Source organism: Lathyrus oleraceus, chromosome 2, assembly GCF_024323335.1.
Source record: "Lathyrus oleraceus cultivar Zhongwan6 chromosome 2, CAAS_Psat_ZW6_1.0, whole genome shotgun sequence".
Classification (NCBI taxonomy): Eukaryota; Viridiplantae; Streptophyta; class Magnoliopsida; order Fabales; family Fabaceae; genus Lathyrus; species Lathyrus oleraceus.
The window spans coordinates 391,356,638-391,382,567 of record NC_066580.1 but is presented as its reverse complement, the minus strand read 5'-3'; the positions used below and the strand labels follow the sequence as shown (position 1 = coordinate 391,382,567).

At 36.2% G+C, this 25,930-nt stretch overlaps 1 non-coding gene across 1 annotated transcript; it reads right to left on the bottom strand.

Annotated features, from left to right (window-relative positions):
- Positions 1-24,978: 24,978 nt before the first annotated feature.
- Positions 24,979-25,052, bottom strand: TRNAN-GUU (transfer RNA asparagine (anticodon GUU)). The gene has a single exon. It is a non-coding gene; the product is annotated as a tRNA-Asn (tRNA).
- Between the last annotated feature and the right edge of the window lie 878 nt (positions 25,053-25,930).

Genomic DNA, 25,930 nt, shown 5'->3' with positions numbered 1-25,930 from the left:
CACCAAAAGGATGATAATGAATCAACAATCACCATCACCAAAAGGATGAAGGTGAGTTCATAACTTCGAAACTTGTTACCACCAAAAGGATGATAATAAGTTGTAATAACTTCAAATATTGCTGACACCAAAAGGATGACAGTGGGATTGGACTTTCCAAATGTCACCATCACCAAAAGGATGATAGCTAAACTCCATAATCTTTATCACCAAAAGGATGATTTTAGATTGAACTGGACGTCATCACCAAAAGGATGATGGTTGAACCAAAATGACAAGGATCCTTATCACCACAAGGATCGCCGACACCAAAAGGATGACGGTAAACTGTAATAATTGCAGAGGTCACCATTCACCAAAAGGATGAAGGTTGGACCAAAACTCCAAGGATCTTCGACACCAAAAGGATGACAGTAAGATCACAAATGTCGGGGATTTACCATTACCAAAAGGATAACGGCGATCGTAAACAGGGTGATGATTAATATTATTCCTCAATGGACTTTCACCAAAAGGATGATAGTGAGAAAAATATTGGAAAAATAAAGCTACTGACAAAGTTCAATAAACCTGACTTGTTGGGTAGTATCGGAACATTGCTGGGTAAGACTTGCTTGGGGTGTTGACAACAAAAGGTTGCATAACCAATATTCTCTGAGGAGATGTAATTTCCATCAACAAAAGGTTACAGGAAACGACTTGTTGAGGGACGCTCAACGTGAAACAAGGTAAGTGCTTGGAGAAACATTGTTTGAGTTAGCTGAGGATAACATCTTATCAACAAAAGGTTAAAGGATGTAGCTCAATGGGGAACGCCCGATAGTAGGGTAGGAACTCACTTAGAGAAAAATAATGACTCAACTGAGGGTTGGCCTGGATGCCTACGACTAAACCTTAGATTTTGACTCGTGCTATATGCATGAATGATATGTATGCGTTATGTATGAGGTGGTGCATGTGATGCATGTGATGCATGTTTGAATGCAAAGACTGATTGGTTTGCTTGGGATTGGCCCCCCTTTTCAAAGGTAATGTGTTTTCTGGAAACCAGTACTGGTTGTATTAGTTTTTGTGTGTGTGCCAGCGATGTGGACTTTGGGTTGTTTGGTAATTGTCAATGTGGGTTGGACCATCGGTTGGGGGAAAGGATCTGACTTTCCGACACTCGGTAGTTGATAATGTGATGAACACACAATAGATGCGGATACTCCTGGTGCCCCAAGTTTGATCTCTTATTGATATATTGTATCTTTGCCCCTGAGGCAATCTCGACTTCTTCTTCTGAGATGTCTGGCCAGCCTGTAACTGAGCATAGCGACGTGATCAACACATGATGATTATGCCTTTGATGTGCCCCTAGGATTCTTGTCAACATATGATGTTGTACTAGCGTGAACTTTCGACGTTTTTATTGTGAATTCAAACAGTTACTAGTGTCTGACGTAATCTGCTTGACTGACTTGAAGATATGAAGGGAACTTGCCCCTTGCAACTCGTCTTGCCTCTGATTGGCCTTTGAGGGACTTGCCCCTGATGGGTTGAGTACTGAAGTACTTTTCCTCCATGATCAACCGATGCTTGGAGATTTGTCTTATACTGACTGCTTCTTAGGTCAATATTAATCAAAATGATGCCATGCCCCTGATTCACATGACGGTCTTGATTCGTGTCAGCACCAAAGATCAAGTACCTCTTGAATTGCCCCTTGTTGGAATTTACTCGATGCCCAGTACTGACTGACAGTTAAGAATTGTTCATTCAATAAATGGTGATTTTAATGCAACAGTTATGCAAGTTTTGAAAAGCAATCATTCATTTGGAGTGTCGTGATCAGTATATGACGAGTGGACCATGTGTCCAAATGCAGTGCTAATTTTAGCTAGTGTGTGAGTGATATAGAGAGAATAGAATATTAGCAAATCTCTAGGAGTCAGTTTACGCAACCTTGCTATAGTATGCTTTCAGAATAAACCTTACTTCAATTAGGTCTTTTGAAGGTTGTAACGTGGCTTGGTTCATGGTTATTGAAACAAAAGGATATAAGGCTCAAAGTTTATTTTAACCCACCCCTTCTTCATGATGATCTCCAATCCTATGTTCAGTTAATTTACACACATTCATCTTTTTGCAGGTGTAAGAATAAAGATGGTGATTCAACGTCCCTTGGAATGACAGCCACCTTATTTCGTTTTTTTAGATGTCGGTGACCCTTTGATTTGGGTATGGTGGTCACTGATTCTTGTTTTGTTTTGTCAAAGACTTTCATTGTCTCTTTCGATTTTTGTTTTGATCCCTAACTTTTGCATGGACCGCTTTGTTTGAAGCTTTAATCCATCGGGATTGCCCCTGTTTTTGCCTAAGTCTCCTTTCAGGGTGTTGGACTTAGCGGGCTCTTTCTTTGACCTTTTTTTTTTGAATTTGTGACTGCCAAGTCATTGGTCATTGAAGAACAACAAACCTAAAATTTGGATTTGCATGGTTCCTTCGACACTTCATGATGTGTGTGAAGAATATCATGTGGTTGATCCGTGTATGGGATATTTCACCTTTGTAATTCGTATGTGTAGTCAAATCAACTGAACACTACCCTACCCCAGGTTAAGCGTAAGGGTTTGTAGATCCGAAAGAAACTCCTACTTCTAGGCTCGAAGTGGTTGACTAGGGATTAACTCCTTATCTCTCTAGTGTTTGGGGATTTGAAACAATGCATGTACATCATTAGCAGGATTTTATCCGAAAGCATTCGATCAGCAATTATGAGTATTTTATTTTCGTCATCCTCCTTCCAACATTTACTAACAATAGTGTGATGAAGAAAGTGAGGTGGAAAAGTATGTGTTTGTGATTTGCATATGTGATAAATGATTGAATATGAAAGATTGATTCAAAGCATGCATAATCATCCCATTAATAAAACCAAGTACAGATAACAATGCTTAAAGCATATAATACTTAGACAAACAAGATCAAATTACAAGAATGCAAAACGGTAAAAATGGCATAATGATCGCCTTCATTCAAATGAACAGGCCTTCATCTTTTGATTCTTCGGAGGTAATGCTCTGCTTGTTCATGTTAGTGAGAAGCTTTATCTTCGAGCTTCACTCGACTCTGCATGCGCTGGCATGGGATTTGTTGCAACATTTGGCCTAACTGGTGTGAAGGTAACTGCCTTACTGTCAATCAGGTCCTGGACCTTGTGCTTGAAGGCCTTACAATTCTCTATTGTGTGCCCTGGAGCACCCATGTGATACTCACAGTGAGCATTGGCGTTGTAGCCTGGTGGGTAAGGTGGAGTTGCAGGTGTTATCTCCTTCAGAACAACCGATCCATTCTTTAGCAGGTAGGGAAGGATCTTGCTGTATGACACTGGCAAAGGATCAAAATGTCTTTCAGGCCTCCTTGCCCTTTGCTGGTTAGGTGGACGTGGTTGTGGAGCACGTTTATGTTGATTCTGATGTTGTTGTTGGTAAGCCGGTTGTTGATAAGGCTGTTGATACTGTTTTTGATATGGTTGTTGATAGGGTGGCTGATATGGTGTTGGGATGACAGCGGCAGTCTGGTGATAAGGCATAGGAACATTCGGATGTGCCCTATATTCTCCTCCTCCCATTATGGCATTAGTTTGACCTTCTGGCTTCTTCGGGAGATTAGGATAAGGTTTCTTCATCCCACCTGAAGCATTGGCAGCGCAAGGTAGCTTCCCTTTCTTGATCTGGCTTTCAATTTGTTCTCCCACAGAGACAACCTCAGCAAAAGTTGGGAAACTGGATCCTACCATCTTTTCCATGTACTGGGTGTGCAGGGTTCCCATAAACATATCAATTAGTTCTTTGTCAAGGAGAGGAGGTTGGACACGAGCTGCAAGCTCTCTCCACTGCTGTGTGTATTCCTTGAATGACTCATTGTTGCGTTGAGTCATGTCCTGCAGATGTGTGTGATTGGGTGCTAGATCAGTATTGTACTGATAATGCCTGAGGAAAGCTTCGGCAAGGTCTCTCCATGATTGGACCTGTCCTCTTTCTAACTGCATATACCACTCCAAAGATGCCCCACTGAGACTATCTTGGAAGTAATGAATCAGGAGTTGATCATTACTGATGTGGGCAGCCATATTGCGGCAGTAAGCTCTGAGGTGAGTTCTCGGGCAGCTAATCCCTTTGTATTTGTCAAAGTCGGGGACTTTGAATTTTTGTGGAATCACGAGTCCTGGCACCAGGCACATATCAACGGTGTCCAAACCGGGAGTAGTGTGAACCTCCAAGGACTTAAACTTCTCTTCCAGAGCATGGAGTCTCTCAACAGCTGGGTCTGGGAGACCTCCAACAGCAGGTTTCACGGGTTGTGGCATGAAGAAAGCATCATATGGATCCTCGTCACCCATCATTGATCCATGTCGAGCAGATGTAGCAGAATGCTCATGGGGGTTCATGTTGACCATGGGGATCGGAATAGGGATCGGTCCTCCTCTAGGCTGGGAAGGGTTACCATCAAGGTCAGTTACTTCAGTGATGCTAAGCGATGGTGATCCAAACTGAACAACAACTTTCCTGGCTTCAGCGCTAGTCTCTGCATCCTTTTCCTTCTGGGCTAAGAGTAACATGGTTTCCAGCAAGCGATCCATCTTTGCCTGCATGGAGTCAATGTCGGTCCTCATCGAAATTTGGTTTGCTTCCAACTGTTCAAGTGTCATCTTGTAGTTGCGGCGTGTCTCGTACCGGTGTCGAGTAGTCAGCGTTACTGAACAAAGGGTAAAGTATGGTGTAAGTTTTTTGTTTCTGGACAATGATATGCAATGCATGTTGATGATATGCAAATGCATGAAATTCTGCCATGATTTTTTTGTAAAGGAATACAGATATTCAAGATCATTCATACGTCGGGTACATCAGGATAATAGGAAGAAGCACAGGTTTCTCTGATTAGAAATTCCCCAAAGGTAGGTTCTAAAGTTATGTTTTCGAGGAAGGAACTTAGACTCACAGATCAAGTTCAAAACTTCCTTGCAATGGTGGGCTAGCCACATCGTGATGGGAGTTCTGAACTGATCTAATCTAAGTGAGATTCTCGTATTGTTCGAACAAGGTATAGACCATTCGGTTCAATACTACATAATCACCAATCATGAAAACAAAACTCGGGTTTAAGGCGAGGTCCCTAGAGTCACGGATCATGTTTAGAACCTCCCTCACAATGATGGGCTAGCCATATTGTGATGGAAACTCCAAACAGATCTACTCTAGTTGGAGTCTTCGTATTGTCCTAATGAGGTGTACACCCCTCGGTTCAATACTACACAACTCCGGGTTCTAAGTTTTTTCTCGAAGCTCGGGTATGGAGCTTATCTCACAGCATACACCAAGTCCCATATCAAAGTATCAAGAAAAATTTCATACAATACAAGCAATAAGAATAAAATACAGAGAAACAAGCATGGTAGAAAAGAATATCTTCTAACAATCATAGAAAAATCAGACTAAGTTAGGCTAGACTCTCTCTTGCTTGGAGCAGGGTCCCCAGCAGAGTCTCCAGTCTGTCGCACCTCAAAAAATGATAATGCGATCCCTCGCGATGGAACGCGGAAAAATGTTGTTTGAAACAGAGTCGCCATCGAACTTTATTTATTCCAATGAAGGAATAGGAAAATATCGAGAAAACCTTTATAAATAAGAATAATGGTCGTCGCAACCATATTCGGATTCGGGAGTCGATTACGCAAGGGGAAGGTATTAGCACCCCTCACGTCCGTTGTACTCAACGGGAACCTTTTAGTCTGATTTTGCTATTTGACTGTTAATTGAATGTTATTCGCTTGCTTCGAGTGATTAGAATTGTTGATAGATATGGATGAAGACCTCAGGATGGGGAAATGGGAGGTTTTTTATTAATGTGCTCGCGAAGATACAACAATCTCCTGCCTACGTATCCTTATGGTGCAATAAGGAAATCAGAGCATTCGTAGTTCGGGCTACTACGAATATTTGGTGTGTTTTATTTTGATGAACGACTGTGTAGGTCAGCGTTCTAACGGCTAAACGTTGGCTTGTCTACTCTCGGTGGAGGCTCTAGCACTGGTTTGTTGTGCGTATTAGAAAGGATTGACAATGTTCTTTTTGAAAAGGGTTTTGGTCACGCGGGGGTGATAGGTTGAATTGATGTGCTTAATGTTTGATTGGTTTCGATCGCACGGGGGCGAGAAGTTAGGTTTAATGTTGGAGATGTTTTGAAGAACGACAAAAGATTGAGCAATGTGGTGTACACCAATCGTTCAATTCTTTCGAGGAATAATAAGGCGAATGCCTTCTACTCCCTTTTCGTATGAATTATTTTTGAAAGTTTGTTTGCGGATGTTGAATATGCACGGTAGTGAGGCGTACGCCTCCTACTTGCTTATTCAAGGAATAATGAGGCGTGCGCCACCTATTCCCTTATCCAAGTTTATTTAACGTATTAATCAAAGTCGATGATTTGAGCAATGTGGCGTACGCCAATTATTCAAATAATCAAGAGATGGCGAGGCGAACGCCTCCCATCTTTTATCATCCGAGGTTTAAATTGTAAAAGATATGTCTTTAGATGTCGTATTTGATATAGGAAAATCGTTTGAATTTGAATTGGTGAGTTTTGAAAGGTCGGTGATTTGAGCAATGTGGCGTACGCCAATTATTCAAATAATCAAGGAATGGTGAGGCGTACGCCTCCCATTCTCTATTGAAGTTTAAGTTATAAAGTTGATCTTGAAACGGTGTTTGATATAAAAGGTGATTTGAGTTTATTCGATTGTGGTTTAATATTTGAAGACGAAGATTCGAGCAATGTGGCGTACGCCAATTATTCGAATAATCGAAAGATAATGAGGCGTACGCCTCCTATCCTTTTATTATCGGAAATTTAGAATTAAATGTATTTAGGATTTGTAGTTGATTTAGAAAATGTGATTTGAATGTGTATGATTAAGGTTTGATTGGGTGACAAGAACTCGAGCAATATGGCTTACGCCAATTATTCAAGTGCTTGAGAAATAGTGAAGCGTACGCTCCCTATATCTTTTTCATCCCAAGTTTATGCTAAAGTAGGAAATTCTTTTGAAGTTAAATGGTTTGAAAAATGGTTAAAATTCGTGTTTATGAATGAAATGAATTTTATTTAGTGTATTATTCATCTACTCGATTAATCAATAACCAAATAGGTCTCATTGTAAGAAAGCCCAAGAGTAAGCTATGTGAGGTTGATGGCGATGCATAAAAGTGATCGACTTACAAAGGTGTTTTTGAAAATGGGCTCGATATTTGGATCGAGAATTTTGGTTTGTGCTTTTTGAAATTGGTTTGGGTCGATGATGAATTGAAATTGAATTTGTCTATTATGAAAACATGGTGGAAAAGAAAATCCTTTAATTATTAACTCATCAGAATTTGGTTAAGTTGATTAATTGAATTAATTAAGATTAATTATCAAAATTATTTAATTATCTCAAATAATTAAGTTAATTAAGATTAATTAATTGAAATGAATTAATCAAACAAAAGTCCAATTAATTAATTTTTTAAGAAAACAAATGGAAATAAGTGACAATGTTGATTTACAAAAATTGAAACGGACTCGGTTACAAAATGTGCTCAAGAACCGGTTCATACATAGCAACAATGAATTGGAATGTCGTATGTGAGATAAAAACTCGGTGAAAAATGTACAATTAATGTATCGGAAGTTTGGCGGTAAATCGACATGAGATTATCGAATCCACAGTTTTAAGTCAATTATTTATCGTAATGAAATCCAAACGATCATTGCCTATCTACCATGACTTTTTATTAAAATGGAACAAAAAGAAATCATATCCAAGGAAACCTCAACGTTCCAACTAGTACAAAATAAGGGAAATACCCAACTGATACACTCAATTTTATTTCTATTTACAACACCCTAATCTAAATAGGAAATAAACTCTAACTCAACAAAAGGCCTCCCACAAGACCATGTACATCTGACAGCAAATGAGGACTATTTCTTAATCAAAAACTTTCTCACATCTTTTATCCACTTACTTAATTCGATATCATAATAAATCACAGTTTTAATTTAACCAGAACCAAATCATAATAGCAACTCACAACTCAGTATGCAAAGATGAATATAGCGAAAGAAAGAAAAACATATCAAAGTACAAGAAGTGAAACAACTCAGATTGAATAGAAAATTTCAATACAACACAAATTAATTCTATAATCACCATCCTCAAACATAAATTCAGAATCGAAAAATTACCGAATCGTATTGTTAATGCAGTTGCTGGGTTGCGATCTCAAAGGCGAGTTGTTCCTTCTTGCTTGATGTTTTCATCAGCTCCATCGAAAATGGCCAAATCGGGAATCGATTCTGGCACTGATTATACTGCTCTCGTCGGGAACACGACTGCGAGGTGTTGAGTCCTCACTTCGGTGGAGCGAATCCGGCGGCGACTTAAAGTGGTGTCATGCGGTGAGCTAAGCAAAAAAACATGGTGGCTGAAGGATGAATAACGACGGTCACGGTGGCGGAAAGGTTCACCGGAGTGGGTCAGACAGGTGTGAGCGAAGGGGTTCACGTCGGGACTTGGTGGTTGTCCGATGAGGTTGTGTTATAAGGAAGAAATGGTGACGGCACAGAGTGGCTAAGGGTGGCGTTTTTAATGGAGATGGAGAGAGGTGTCGTACAAGTGTGGTGGTGAGGAGATTTCCGGTTGAAGGGATGGAGGCGAGAGTTGGGTTGTAGATCTGTGAGTTTTGTGGGTTTGTGAAGAAGGTGGAAAGGAGACGGAAAGGCGGAGGATTGTTGAGAGGCGGATGGAGGTAGGTTGATGGTCGATTGAAGAAGAAAGAGGAGATGGTGATGGTTCTGTGTGTGGGAAGTAGATCGGAGGGTTTGGACAGACGGGGTATGGTTGAAGTGGGATTTCGGCAGGGTAACGGTATATTTCTTTCCTCTTTCTTCCTAATGATTCGACGCATCCTTTTATAGGCGAAGTCTGTGGTCCCTCTGAGTATGAGCTGGCTCGGATTGCATAATCAGTCGGTTAGAATCGGATCATTCCCAGATTTGGTGGGGACCAAATACGTGACAGGTAAGAATCTCTCTCTCTCTCTGTAGTGTAATCTCAAATCCTTCTAGAACATGTGGTCCTATAGGAGAAAATCTCACTGCTTGTTTTCACGTTATGCTTGTTTTTTGTTGAATGCAGGATCTCATTGGCGGCATGACAAGTCCTTATTCTCTGCCTTGGTTGTGAAGCGGCTTACGTTTTGAATTGAGATTAGAGTGTGAGCATCTAAGAAGGATGAAAACGATGGTGGACGTTAGCATTCGTCCGCTTTCAGAGGCTTGGATTTGTTTTTGAGAAGAATTTCGGTTGAATTTCCCCTGTAAACCTTTACTTGTTAACTTCTTGATTTTGGTTGAAAATCCAACTTTCTGTATGCATTGTCGGTGTTTGTTTTTATTGAGTTTGGCTTGATCTCTTGGCTCTCATCAAGTCAATTGTTCATGCTGCTGGATTGTACATGTTTGTGTATATGAATTACTATGATGTAACCTTTACTCACACACTTGATTTTGCAGGTTGTACTTGTGAAATTAGTTTGCAGGTTCAACAGTACTGAATGGATCTCCTCTTCCAAGCTTAAGTTTATTTTTGAAAGTGGTATTTGAGAAGAGTGAACTTATTATGCATTCCTGTTCTTCGGATAACTTGCAGGCAAGGCCCCCATTAGGTTGAAGCAATTTCGTCTGCTATTTGGATGAGTCAGAGGTATCTATTTAAAACTGCACAACCTAAACATTCCTGTACTTTCGGAATCCATGTACCTTTGTAGCATGAATTTATGTTGTTGCTTGGTACTTTTGAGTTTGGTCTGGTATACGACTTACTGCAGGTTTTGCTATGACCACTGATGTGTTGCAGAGTACTGATTATCTCATTCCTATTGGTAAGCCTGTGGTACTATCTGGCGGCAATCCTCCAAGAAGATTGACAAATGCTGCCGGTATCATCGCCTACAGAGTTTAAACCATGTATTTGATTGTTTTGTATGATGATGTTACCGGTGTATTCAATCCGTGTTGGTAACCTGCTGCAGGTTTTGGTTGCATTTACCCTGAACATTGTTTAGATGGCATGTTCATGTTTTAATTTTATGTTATGCATTTCGAGATTATGCTGCAGTAGAAAGCAATTTAGCCGACGACTGTCGTGGGCCCTGCCCTTGATTAATAATCCAACTCAATTGCAGCTGAATTTCCAACAGATGTGCCCTCCACAGTGCTCACTTGACTAGCTGGATTGGGCATGGGGGAACCAAATGGTGGTTCTGATTATTTCCACTCAGAAGACGCGGTATGAGCAATTGCTAACACACTAATTAAATCCATAGATCCTTGAGATATTGAGGTGCTTGTACTGACTTGAGAAGCACTATTTCCAGGACCTTGATCAATTTTAAGTGAATCAGGTTAAGATGCACTTAATAACTCAGAATGCACCTGCAGTTGGTGATGGTTGGGAGCAACGGCAGCAAACTATGTTGGTGTAGCTATATGACCTGAAATATACGGGGAAACCGGTGGCTTGGGTGGTTCTCTTGGATCTAAACCAGATCCAAAACATAAAGCTTGCCCCTGCATCATTTGTGTGTTTTGATTACCTTTCTCAACAGGTTGGCTTCCTGAAGTAGTTGCCTTTCCTTTGCCAATCGGATTGCATAGGCCTGTTGTGAATTTGAGGCATGGTTTTGTATATGTTGTATTGATGCTTAGGTCATGTACTTTGGTCATTGTATTGTGTATGTCAGCATGTGAGTTGGTTTTTGGTTGTAATGAGAATGGACAAGGTTTATGTGTTTTGGTTATAATAATTTATGTAATACAGTTTTGGCTTTTGAAATGAACATGGTTTGTATTACCTTGTGTATGGAAGTGTAAGAAATATTGGATTAATACTGTAATGATAAAGCTTCAGAAAAAACAATGAATGCTTATGGTTTAAAAAGATTTGAAAAGGAACATGAAAATGACTAAAATGTTTTTTTTAGCTAAAGGGTTGACCTTGGTCAACCGGTTGACAAAAGTCAACACCTCATTATCATTTCCGAATTTTATAGCTTTTCATGTAATGAACAATGGAATGTAACCTAATAGCTAATTGCATGAGATCTTTGTAAATGAAGGAATTTGGTATGAACTTGGAATGTATGATTTGTTATGCATATGATGCAAAAATAAAAAATGAAATTAATTCTATGAAAATTTAAATATGCCCGGACAAAATTGGGGTATGACACACGCGCTTAAGTGATTTTGGTATATCATAAGATATGGGCCACATACACTTAAGTGGGCTTTTTAGCTTACAACCCACACAAGTGGTTCTATAAATAGAACCCTTGTGCATAAGCATTTGTTCAGATTAAAGTTTCGTTTCTCTCTCTCTCTCTCTCTCTCTCTCTCTCTCTCTCTCTCTCTCTCTCTCTCTCTCTCTCTCTCTCTCTCTCTCTCTCTCTCTCTCTCTCTTTCTCTCACTCAAAGTCTTCATTCGTAGCAGCTAGCATTGAGACTGAAGGAATTCATTCGTGTGGACTTAGTAGAGGCGTTGTCACCATTCAACGTTCGTGATCACTCCCTAGATCTGCATCAAAGGTTTCAATCGCCACAAGAGGTAACGATTCTACCACTGATGTGCGTACGATTTGGATGATTGATGTTGAATGTGCTTCGGAATCCGACGTTAGTATGGTGAAGCAGCGATACATCGATCATCCGTAGGTTACACAATTAAGATCGATGAAGTTATATATATGATATAAGTAATTCTGATGCAAAATATGGTATATATGATATATTGTTTCTGTTTCGTTCATTCAAACACTTAATGGTTGTTTTCCTTTGAGCGATTAATAGTCATTTGCTTCTTGATCTGACATTAGTATGGTGAAGCAATGACGTGTTGATCAATCATGTTGAATTAACAATCGAGGTGTGTTTGATGGTATGAAATTGTTGTATTAGGGTTCATGACGGTACAAGGGTTGTGTTGTCAAAGAGTTATGCGATTAGGGTTGTGACTGCACAAGAGTTGTGCTTTAAAGTATCAAGTGTTGATGTGAAAAACAACGTTGACTTCAAATGAATTGTTCATTAAAATTTTGCGTCGGGGCGTTGCCCCTTCAATTCTGTTGGGGCCACTTCCCCCTTGACCTCGTCCGCTGACCGGGCAGCGGAACCCCGGCTAACTCTGCGTAGTGTGATCAGTCGCCAAAATTTAATTCGGTTTATTTAATTAACAGAATTTAAATTAATAATAATAATAATGTGTTTATTATTATTGTCTTGTGGTAATCGGTTATGGCCTTAGTTTTCCTTTATTTTGTTTTTGGGATTTTAAAATATGACATGCGTGTCGTGCCTCTCTTTTAGTCTCTTAATGTAACTTATTTTCTCATCTCACTCCCTCGTTTGTAAAACGAGTTTCTTTTATGTAATGTAATGTTATGAAGAAAGAGAAGAATACAATATCAAAGGAGGACAACCTTGAAGATCTTGCTTAAAGAAACTTACATCGTTATTAAGTTAGCTTAGGTTCTCTCATTGGCTTGGGAGAACAATTGTGCTAGGGGCCATAACTGTTTCATTTTGTATGTATGTTGATGCATGTGAATGTATGCTGATGCATGCGAGAGACGACTTATATGATAAAGAAGTCGGTGAGATCAGAATAATTGCAAATTCCCTCAAATTAAATATTAAGTTTATGCTTTCCAAGTTTTAGCACTCATCAAGACTAATATCGAATAATGTAGGTTTCGCCTACGCGAGGTGCATGTTCTATATTAGTAAGGTGCTATGGGATAATTGTAATATCCAATTGCTAAAACAATGGGTCAAACTTAACTAAACAAATTATAATAAGATTATATACGTTTAGAAGCAAGAGTTGGAAATGATCCATGTGATGGATTGAAATAAGGAGTTATTCACCCAACTAAAATATTCGAGAGTTGTATTAGATACAATTGGCAGGAGTTCCTACCTAAATAACCTAGTTTTGTCTAATCCACCTACGCGGACTTAAAACAAAGTGAAATGTGGATCTCGGTCCATTAGAAAATCTTCCAACGGGATTTTCCGAATCAAATGGTGAGGGTCATTTGTTTTGAGTAAAATAGTGGGAGCATATTTAATTAAAGGCTTAATTACATATGTTATTTTAGTGATACTTATATTTTCATTATTTTTCATGTAGATTACCATGACAACAAACACCTCTAACAACATTTTTTGATCAATCCTTGATAAGGAAAAATTGTCTGGGATAAACTTTTTGGATTGGCACCGAAATCTGAGGATTGTCCTCAAACATGATAGAAAGTTGTATGTCTTGGAGAAACCTGTTCCTGAAGAGGAACCTCCTAGTTCTGCACCTAAGGAAGAAAGAGATGCTTATAAGAAGCATGTCGATGATGCCAATGAAACTACTTGCCTCATGCTAGCTACCATGAACTCAGAGTTGCAAAAGCAACATGAGAACATGGCAGCGTTCGATATGATCGAACACCTGAAGATGCTCTATCAAGAGCAGGCAAGGCATGAAAGATTTGAAGTTTCAAAAGCCCTTTTTCAAGGCAAGTTAGCCGAGGGATCCCCTGTAGGTCCCCATGTGCTCAAGATGATTGGGTATATGGAGAACCTTGAGAGGTTGGGTTTTCCCCTTGGAAAGGAACTTGCGACTGATTTGATCTTGCAATCGTTTCCAGATAGCTTCAGTCAATTTGTCCTTAATTTCAATATGAATGATATGGACAAATCTCTTCCTGAACTGCTAGCCATGTTAAGAACTGCTGAGCAGAATCTGAAGTTAAAAGGGAAGTCCATTCTGATGATCAAAAATGGAAAGAGACAAAACGAAAGACCCACCAAGCAGGGTGGTAAAGGGAAAGGAAAGGAAGTTGCCAAACCCAAACCCATAACTCCTGCTTTGAATTCTAGTGTAGGAATAGCAAAGGAAGGCACCTGATTCCATTACGATAAGACCGGACACTGGAAGAGAAACTACCCAATATACTTAGAAGATAAGAAGAATGGAGTATAGACTTCAACTTCAGGTATTTTTGTTATCGAAATTAATTTATCTACTTCTACATCATGGATATTAGATACTGGATGTGGTTCTCACATTTGTACCAATGTGAAGGGGCTAAAAAGGAGTAGAAATTTGGCAAAAGGTGAAGTTGACCTACGAGTTGGCAATGGAGCAAAGGTTGCTGCTTTAGCTGTAGGAACTTATGTATTGACTTTACCTAGTGGTTTAAATAATTCAGTTAGAGAACTGTTATTATGTACCTGCAATTAGCAAGAATATTATTTCCATTTCTTGTTTAGACAAGTTTGGTTTTTCATTTATAATAAAGAACAATTATTGCTCAATTTATTTGAATGATATATTCTATGCTACTACACAAATGAACAATGGACTATATGTCCTTGATCTTGAAATGCATATTTATAACATTAATACGAAAAGGATGAAACCTAATGAGTTAAATCCAACTTACCTTTGGGGTTGTCGATTAGGCCACATAAATGAGAAACACATTTCCAAACTCCATAAAGATGGACTCTTGGACTCTTTTGATTATGAATCATATGAGACATGGAGATCTTGTTTAATTGGAAAGATGACAAAGTCTTCATTCATAGAAAAAGGTGAAAGAGCTCATGATCTTTTGGCCCTCATACATACTGATGTATGTGGACCATTGAACATACCAGTCAGAGGAGGTTTTCTGTACTTCATCACATTTACTGATAATTTTAGTAGATATGGTTATGTGTATTTAATGAAACACAAATCAGAGTCCTTTAAAAAGTTCAAGGAATTCAAGAATGAAGTACAAAACCAAATAGGTAAGAATATTAAAACTCTTCGATCAGATCGAGGTGGTGAATATTTAAGCCTAGAGTTTGATGACCATCTGAAAGAGTGTGGGATTTTATCCCAACTTACTCCTCCTGAAACACCCCAATGGAATGATGTATCTGAGAGAAGAAATCGAACCTTGTTAGACATTGTCCGATCCATGATGAGTCACACCCATCTTCCAAACTCCTTTTGAGGAGATGCACTATTGACAACAACTTACAAACTTAACTGTGTTTCATCCAAAAAGGTTGAGAAGACACCATATGAGATATGGAGTGGTAAGAAACCACATATGTCTTACATGAAGATTTGGGGTTGCGAAGTTTATGTGAAACGACAAATTTCAACTAAGCTTGAGCCCAAATTTGACAAATGCTTATTTATGGGGTATTCTAAAGAAATAAGAGGGTATTACTTCTACAATCCTTATGAGGGAAAAGTGTTTGCTGCTCGAACTGGAGTTTTCCTAGAAAAGGATTTTATTTCCAAAGGAATTAGTGGGAGGAAACTAGAGCTTGAAGAAATTTAAGAATCACAAAGCATTGATACACCTATGGAGGAATTAGAGCGGGAAACATAAGTAGTTGTGGAAGAGAAACCTGCTCAAGTAGAACAAGACCAACGTAGGTCAAGCAGGATATGTCACCTACCTGAGAGATATGGATATCTCATAACTGATCAAGGTGATGTATTACTCATGGATCAAGATGATCTTGTGACCTACCAAGAGGCTATAACTGGTCCCGAGTTTGAGAAGTGGCTAGAAGCCATGAAATCTGAAATGGATTCCATGTACACAAACCAAGTTTGGACCTTGGTAGATCCTTCTGTAGGAGTTAACCCTATAGGATGAAAGTGGGTCTTCAAAAAGAAGACTGACATGGATGGTAAGGTACATACTTAAAAGGCAAGACTGGTTGCAAAAGGATATAAACAAATTCATGGGGTTGACTATGATGAAACCTTTTCACCAGTTGCAATGCTTAAATCTGTTTGAATTTTACTTGCTATCGCTGCATATCATGATTATGAAATATGGCAGATGGATGTAAAAACTGCTTTCCTTAATGGGAATCTTCTTGAGGATGTGTACATGACACACCCTGAAGGATTTGACATACCAGAAGAAGCCCAAAAGATATGTAAGTTACAAAGATCAATATATGGATTTAAGCAAGCTTCCAGAAGTTGGAAAATTTATTTTGATGAAACGGTAAAACAATATGGATTCATCAAGAATGAAGATGAGCCTTGTGTCTATAAGAAGGTTAGTGGGAGCATGATCGTCTTCCTGATATTATATGTAGATGACATATTACTCATTGGAAACGATGTCCCTACCCTACAACAAGTAAAGTTTTGGTTGGGGAAATGCTTTTCTATAAAGGACCTAGGTGAAGCAGCCTATATATTAGGAATCAGGATCTATAGAGATAGATCATAAAAACTGCTTGGCCTAAGTCAGAGTACATACATAGACAAAGTGCTGAAACGCTTTAATATGCATGATTCCAAGAAAGGATTCATACCTATGCAACATTGCTTGTGTCTATCAAAAACAAAATCCACTTCAACTAAGGAAGAAACGGATCACATGAATAAGATTCCATATGCATCTACAATAGGATCTATCATGTATGCCATGTTATGTACTCAACCAGATGTCTCGTATGCTTTAATTGCAACGAGTAGGTACCAATCTGATCCCGGTGATGCTCATTGGGTAGCTGTCAAGAATATCCTTAACCTGGTGTGCTCGTTATATTTTTCAACGACTTTTTCAGTGGTATTTTGACCCGCCTGAGCCTTTTAAACCGGTCAAAATTTTCAAAATTAAATCAAACGCTGTATTTTTCCAATAAGTTTATCTCGCGCTGATCATTTTAGTGCATTCATTTTATTACTTCAGACATTTTTCGTGTCTAATTTTTTTTTCTTCTTTTTATTTCTTTGTTTAGTCAAAATAATTAGTATATTTAATTAGGATTAACTAAACTTATTTTAATTAGTTAATTTTGTTTTCAAGTTAATTAATAATTCCCTTTTAAATTCCAAAATAAAAAATATTTCTTGCATTTGATCTTTCCAACACGTGACCCCATTACCAGCTATCATGTTATTTGGCTCACCATTTTTTCGTTGGCAAAGGGGGGACCAACACCTCACATGCGAAAAAATGAAATGATGGGTGGAACGACTTTTCATTTGTTGATGACAGGTCATTGAGAGGGGGTGGATAAGTTTTCTTTTTAGAAGAATGGTCCACTATAATGAAGGGGACACACGTCCCGTTTCTGGAAGGAGAAAAACCAAAAAAAACCCCAACGGATCTTTGACGCCATGATTGACCCTCTTTTTATTTTTCCATTTTTTGGCACAAAAAAGGACCTTCATACCAGATCCAAACAAAAACCTCCTTACTCTTTGAACACTCTTCTTCACAGACAACACAAAAACTTACTCACATGAGAACCACCCTTTCCCTTTCTCTCACAACTCCACAACCTTCTTCTCCATTTTTTCGTCGAAGCCAACCTTTCTTCTCCAACACTACCATAAACCCTACTCTACCTCTTCAACCTTCATCATCCACTCTTCCCTTCTACAAAAATAAAAACAACATTACAACCTGCAAACTTTTTTTCGACGACAACCTCCGTCTGGTATCCTCTATCACGAAAAAACCAATCTCTCCACCGCGATTTACACGCCCACTATCTCCACTAAAACAGCTCACCATATAACAACCGATATCATCGTCCCTCTCCTCACAACCTGCTCCCTTCACCTGAACGACAACATCTCACCATTACCACCTCTTATCTTCCTTCATTAACCTCACATCCGAAACAACACCATTTCCAGCAAGAACGAAGCTTCCCGCGACATCCTCAACTCACCTCCTTGGATATCTTCTCCCATCCCTCATCCGCAGAAAACCCAACTTGCCACCATATAATCAACACCCGTGAGGTGTTTTTGACCATCACCTTACTTCAATGCATTATAAATCATGTCATATCTCTAAACCTCTGCCATCCACCGTCGAATTCCAACCTCACAACCATTTCTCTGTTACCATTGAAACAACCTCAACGTTGTGAATCCGTCGAACAAATAACTATTCACCTGTGATTTTTAACACAAAAAACACTGTCTTGATAATTGTTCTATATCACTAGAACTCAACCAACCACCGCGGTTCATTTTCGGAAATCACCCGCATAAACCTCACACTCAATAAAATTAGATCTACACAATCTTCATCACAAGCACTAAAAAAAATCACACCACAACCATGTGACTCACAAACAAACCTTTGAAAATCATACCATAAACTAACCTAACAACTCCATTAACATAAACACAAATACCTTGGGTGCAGCTCATGTTTAACCAAGTTCAACAATTTGCATCCCATATAGCAAAAAACAAAAGCGGGAGAAGAACATAAGGGATTGAAGCGGAGCAAAAAATCAAAAGCGAATTAGACGACCCAAGACGACACGATTCCGACCGTCATTTTTTTATCACCACAAGTTAATCCGCCAGACACTGCAACCATCGTCATTCTGTGCCGGTGATCACCGTGAATTTTTGTTTTAATCCCCAAAGATCGTCTCGTACCCCCACCGGTTTGTCTTCTTTCACTTTTATTTACATGATTAATGAAAATTGGCAGTGATTTGATGAGAGTCCTCTCAAACATCTTGTTTCTCTTGCCGTTGAAATTCTGACATGTCATGGAATCGAAGCAAGGAATTAAAGGGAGTTTGTGTCTCAACTTTCCTTATTTTTGTTAACAGAATTTAATTTAAAACAAGTTAATTCAAATTAAGGTTAATTGCAAATTCAAATCATTTTTCAAATCAATATAACTTCTAAGGACTTTCTTTTATAATTTAAACTTTGGATGAAAAAGAGAATGGGAGGCGTTCGCTTCACTATCTCTCGAATATTTGAACGATTGGCGCTTGCCATATTAATCCAATTTTCATCGTCCGATTAAAACACTCTAGGTAAACTTGGATAAAGTAATAGGTGGCGCACACCTCACTACTCCTATAAGGATACGTAGGCAGGAGATTGCTAGATCTTTGCGGGCACACTAATAAAAAAACCTCCCTTTTCCCCCTTCTGAGGTTTCCCTCCATCTCTCTTTTCAATCTTTTATTCACTCGAAGAAAACAAACAACATAAGCTAACATTCAAATCGTAAATTTTAACAAAAAGGTTCCCGTTGAGTACAACGGACGTGAGAGGTGCTAATACCTTCCCCTTGTGTAATCGACTCCCGAACCCGAATATGGTTGCGACAACCATTATCCTATTTTTAAAAGTTTTATCGATACTTTCCTATTCCTTCATTGGGATAAATAAAGTTTGGTGGCGACTCTGTTCGAACTAATTTTTTCCGCGACCATCGCGAGGGATCGTATTTTTCGAGATGCGACAACATAGTTTGTAGCATTGTGGATCCCATTGATCTTTACTGTGATAACAATGGTGCTATCGCATAAGCTAAGGAGCCTAGATCTCACCAACGATCCAAAAACATACTTAGACGTTATCATCTCATTCAATAGATAATAGATAAAGGAGATGTGAAAATATGCATAGTACCTACACTTGACAATATTGCTGACCCACTGACAAAGCCTCTTGCGCAGCAGAAGCATGATGGCCATACTAGATCTATGGGCATTGGGGGTATGCCTGATTGGCTCTAATTCTAGTGGGAGATTGTTAGTGTAAACCCTAGAGGCCAATACTTTTGGTACTTGTATCGAATTATTTATTAATAATAAAAGGATTTTTCTTTATTATGTTTGTTTAATAAAGTCCCTAGAATAGCTAGTCTGTTTAATGTATCAAGTGTGACTTAATCATGAGATCCCATTAAACATAAGGACACTATTCTTAAAGTATCTGTAGTCTAACTTTGTTGTGAAGTGGGATAACATTAAAGCATTAAGACTATTATGTATATAGACTGGTGATCATATCTCATGGATCATGGATAAAGACTTATCAAGTCTTAAACATAGGTATGAATATTAGGAGTAATATTTATACTGTATTGATCCGCTATGAGAATACTATATAGAATTTTATGCAAAATGTCATAAGTTATTCTCATGGTGATAGTGGTGTATACCACCCTTCGACCTGAAACCACTATGGACCTTAGATGTAGAGTCAAGTGCTTTATTGCTGATCAAATATTGCCCGTAACTAGATGACCATAAAGATAGTTGATGGGTACTCAATGAAGCATGCTGAGGGACATGAGTGACCTATATGGAATTTTCCAATCCTGCGTAACATGATGAATGTCTAAGGGCCCAATATTGAACTGGACAAGGATGACACGGTCTATGCCTTGTGTTCAATATAGGCATAAGTGCAAAAGGGTAATTATACATATAAGTATTATCACAAAAGGATTTGTCAGATTACATGACATTTTCGTGTCTTGGGTAGCAGTGATGTGTTACTAGATATCGCTCACTGTTTATTATGTTAAATATGTGATTTAATATAATTGCCAATACCGTGAAAACCTACAGGGTCACACACAAAAAGACGGATTGATGAGAGATAGAGTAAATAAGGAACACCGTAAGGTACGATGCACTTAAGTGAACTGTAGAACATCGTAAGGTACGATGCACTTAAGTAGAATACGAAATATGGTAAGGTACCACACGCTTAAGTGATTTTGGTATATCATACGATATGGGCCACATACACTTAAGTGGGCTTTTTAGCTTACATCCCACATAAGTGGTTATGTAAATAGAACCCTTATGCAGAAGCATTTGTTCAGATGGAAATTTTGTTTCTCTTTCTCTCTCTCTCTCTCTCTCACACTCAAAGCCTTCATTCGTAGCAGCTAGCACTGAGACTGAAGGAATCCGTTCGTGTGGACTGAGTAGAGGCGTTGTCACCATTCAACATTCGTGATCACTCCCTAGATCTGCATCAAAGGTTTCAATCGCCACAAGAGGTAACGATTCTATCACTGATCATGCCCATTCGTAAGGATCACTAAAGGAGAAATTTTTTAATTCTGATGCGTTTTAGATCGCTATTCTCCTTCACTACCATCGACCTTATTCTTATGAGAATTCTTATGAGAATCCGACCACTTATAAGGTTTCATGAAACCCAAATGGAGATTGCATCTGTTTTTTTATCGAAGTCAATTCTTTCCATCAAGAGTTGGAAGGGAGTTTGGTAAATTTATCTTACCATTCATCTTTGCAGTGATTGATCAACAATAACACACGATATTTGACACATGATTCTTGAAAACACGATCAAGAATCTAACCGGAGCTCTAGATACCAATTTGTTAGTGTGTGAGGCACTTTTGGTGAGGAGAGAAAGAGAGAAAATAAGGAAATAAGGATTGTATTATTGAATTGAATGATTGATGAAACTGAATTACAAAATGTCTATTTATACACATCTAACTGACTTGACTATTAAGTAACATAACAAACACTAAACTCTAATTAACTTTGGACTTGCGCCACACAACTCAACTTGGATTATATATATATATATATATATATATATATATATATATATATATATATATATATATATATATATATATATATATATATATATATATATATATATATATATGTTAGGATCAAATGATGTCATGATGTCAAACTTTGTAACATGATACCTCTGATAACTCTTCACCCTATGTCTGTATAACAAAATATACCGTTAGATTGAAAGTTATTATCATATAAATCAATCCTATATAATTTTACATCAATAAAAAGTTATTCGATATGTTAAAGAGAATGATAAAAATTAACGGTTTTCATCAAGTTTTGTAAGAGGTTCATTTTTATGTATCTTGTTAACATGTCAAATTATTTTTTATTGATATTAAATTTTATAGATATAATCTTTACAATAATAGTTTTCAATCCAACGATGAATTTTGTTATACGAATATGCGATAATGAGTTATCGAATGTGTCGTGTTACTAAGTTTAACATCATGATATCATTTGATCCTGAACTTTTATATATATATATATATATATATATATATATATATATATATATATATATATATATATATATATATATATATATATATATATATATATATATATATATATATATATATATATATATATATATATATATATATATATATATATATATATATTCTCTCTCTAAATTAAATAAGAAATCCTTATAGAATAAGTCTTTTATATTTAGTTATATAATAATATATCAAGAGTTGGTTCTAAAAAGTCTTGTTAATTTTTTATATTATTTCTCGTGATATTTTATTATATTTTTTCTATTGGATTGAGTTATAGTTTGGTTCCCAACTTAGTATCTAATTTTCCTTTTTAAATAATATAGATTAGTTTGTTCATTTCTTTATGATTTATTAGGATTTTTTTAATAATGAGATAAAATTATTAATATTTTATATAATTTCTATATAGGATACTAGATTTGCAAGTTTATATAAAAATATTACTGATATATTTACAAAATTTAAAACTCATTTAAAATGTTTTGTATATTTTTAGTTTTGAATAAATTAACTAATTTAGTTTTGGTTTGTCCATTTGGACTTATTTTTCTTTTAAAGATATTAATAAAGGAAAAACCCCCTAAGAAATTGGTTCTCTTGATTCATGGAGTTGTGGTTACTATCCTTAGCATTGTTATGGAGTTATGGATTTAGAACCAAGAGCTTGATCATTGCTTTGGGAGTTTGTGATTTGAGACCTTGGGATTCATATGATACCTTTGACTTTGGGTTTCTTTTGAAGACTTGGTTTGATTACTTTGGTTTCATCTGATACATTGATTATTCTCTGCTTATTTGACTTGCCTGAGGCTTAATCCAAAGGAGGGAATTCTCCCTAACTTTTACTTTATGCTCTAGGATAGTCTCTTCTTTTCCTCTCCTTCTTTAATTTTCAAATTTTTCTCTCTTTTCCAAAACCTTCTTGTTTTTAAACTTGAACCACTTTCTCAATAAACGTTGACTTTTGTCAAGTAATTTTCAAAATCTTTTCTTAGATAAATGCTAATACATCTTAAGCATATTCAAATAAATTTCAAAAGACTTAAAAAATGCATAAACTCATTCAAACTATTGTGTTCCCTTTGTGCACTTTTTCTTTTAAAAATTTTCCTCAAAGTATTAGACATGAGTCATTTTCATAGTTGAGATGTAATTCTCCTATCTCCATAGTATTGATGATAATTTTTTTCCACCTAAGAGAGTTAGTGACATACTTGTTGATCTTTATCAAAGTTGAATCCCTTCTCTGTGGCGATGTAAAGTTCTCATACTTGTGAGTGTCTAGTTGAGTATACTCCTTAAAATGACAAAATGTCTTTTCATTAAAATTGAATCAAAACAAACATCTTTGTTATTTTTACCACGAACTACGAGGTTTTGATCCTCCATTGCACTTTGTTGTTACGTAGGCATGAGACTCAGGAAGTCTTGGCAAACATAAAAAATTATAAAAACATCTCTTTTCTCATCTGCCTTAGGGCTTCAAGGTGAAGAACCCTAAGTCTTTGGATGCAGAACTTTGGTGGATTTTGTTCGGTTTGCAACAACTATCACTTAGTGCTTTAGGATTTTTTTTCCCGTCCTAGATTTTGTTTTAGCCTTAGGTTTTTATAGTGATCATTAGGGTTTCTGTAATTTCATTAGATGGATTGTTTAAGAAATTTTGTATCTGATTGATATCTGATTTGGTTAGGTTGTAAATTGATTGTTTTAGGAATTAGGATTTTCAGACTTAATGGATGTACTTGGTCCAATTTTACTTGTAATTTGTATTATGTAATGTATTTGTGAATGAAAATAGAAAGTTCTGATTAATTTGATTTGCCAGCTTTTGATCCATTTTTGCTTTCCATTGCGCACAAAATTAGGGTTTTTGAGGTTTGGGGATGTTATGGATAACTCGAGTCATGAGTTTGACCCGATTTGGAGGATAGACTTGGGTCGTGCTTGATCTAGTTGGGTTATGGACTTGGGTCAATCGTTTGACCCAATTGAATTGGGCTTGAATACTTTGACCAGGCTTAAACAAACAATATCATCCTCACTTTTAATAATTATGACTAATTAAAATAATAATTTAATTAACTTAATAATAATTAAGTCATTAATCTAATCTAAATAAATAAATTATAAATTAATCAAAATCTAATTAATTTAATTAACAACATAAATTAATAAATATTTTATTAATTTAATTTAAATTAATAAAATTCCAATTAATTTTATTATTAATATAAATTAATCAATGTCTAATTAATTTAATAATAACCACCTAATTAACTAATAACTAAAGACTTTCTAAAAACAAAATGTTATGTTAAACTAACTCTGGACTGTCCTAAATTAGCAGTTAATCATGATGGGATCGAAGATTTAAAAAGTCAAAACAATCCTCCTTTGAACATGTTAGTGATTTCTTCGATTGGATTTTAGTTTGATTCCCAAATTTAGTATTTCTTTTTAAATAATATTTAGAAATGTATGATAGATTAGGTTGTTCATTTCTTCATGATTTATCGGGATTTTTTTTTAATAATGAGATAAAATTATTAATATTTTATATAATTTCTATATAGGATACTAGATTTGCAAGTTTATATAAAAATATTATTGATATTTTTACAAAATTTAAAACTCATTTAAAATGTTTTGTATATTTTTAGTTTTGAATAAATTAAATAATTTAGTTTTGGTTTATCAGATTTCAAAATTAAAATTTTTGAAAATATTTATAAATTGTTAAAACATAAATATTGGTGAAATAAAAATATATTATAGAGAGTATTGCAGTAATAATGATTTGTGTATGAAGCAATGTATAGAAATAAATGGTGATTATGAAATGTATTAAATTCAATGTGGTTGGAAGAGTGGGTAGATATGAATAATGCAGAGGCGTGGGTTATAGAAGTAAAAAATGAATTGAGAAAAGGTAAAAAAAAAACGCTAGAAGGAGGGGTTGAACCTCCGACCTTGTGGTTAACAGCCACACGCTCTAACCAACTGAGCTATTCCAGCTTCGTTGTGTGGTGTGCTCTGATGTCGGTATTTATATACATTCAACTCGTATTGAAGACTCAAACCAACACACATGCTTCGGTGACAACATTAATTCAGACATAGTTATACATACCTACATATAACCTATGTTTCACTCCAAACATACTTCAATCCCTTTTCTTGGGCCATTATTCAATATTTATACAATCCCTTTATACTCCTAATAATAACATTTTTCTCTTCCAATTTTATTTTAAACAAAACAAAAAATATTTTAATAAAGAAAATTCCTTTTAAACATTTTTTATTTTAATACATAAAACTTAATTTTTCTTGTGTTATTTTTTAGTATTTTTAATATATAAAATGTATAATTTATTTAATTAATAAAATAAATTTTAATTTGATATAGTTGAAATTAAATGACTTATAAAAGATTGATTAAAATCAATATTTTGTATTTTCTAATATATTAGTTTATGATAAATATTTGTTTTTTATATTCATTACAAATACTTATCTCATTTTTTTTATATTAATCAATTAAAAATATTTATCTTTAAATATTTGTTCCCTATTTTTTATATATCAATAAAATATATTATTCTAAATTTTATTTATAATTATATATTAAGAGTATTTGTCCTGCAGTTATTTTGTATTAATCAAGATCAAAGATTTTTATCATGATAAATAATATGTTAACCATGTTCAGAAAAGAAATGACAAATATATGTATTATTTTTTTTATGTATTTATTGCATCATGAGTAATTTTTGAATCAACGTCAATTTTTTCCATAAGGCATATAGAAGTTTGTTATAAATTTAGTGTTATCTTTTTAAAAGTCGTTTCATGTTAAAAATAAATAAATTGGATGAATTAATTTTAAAAAA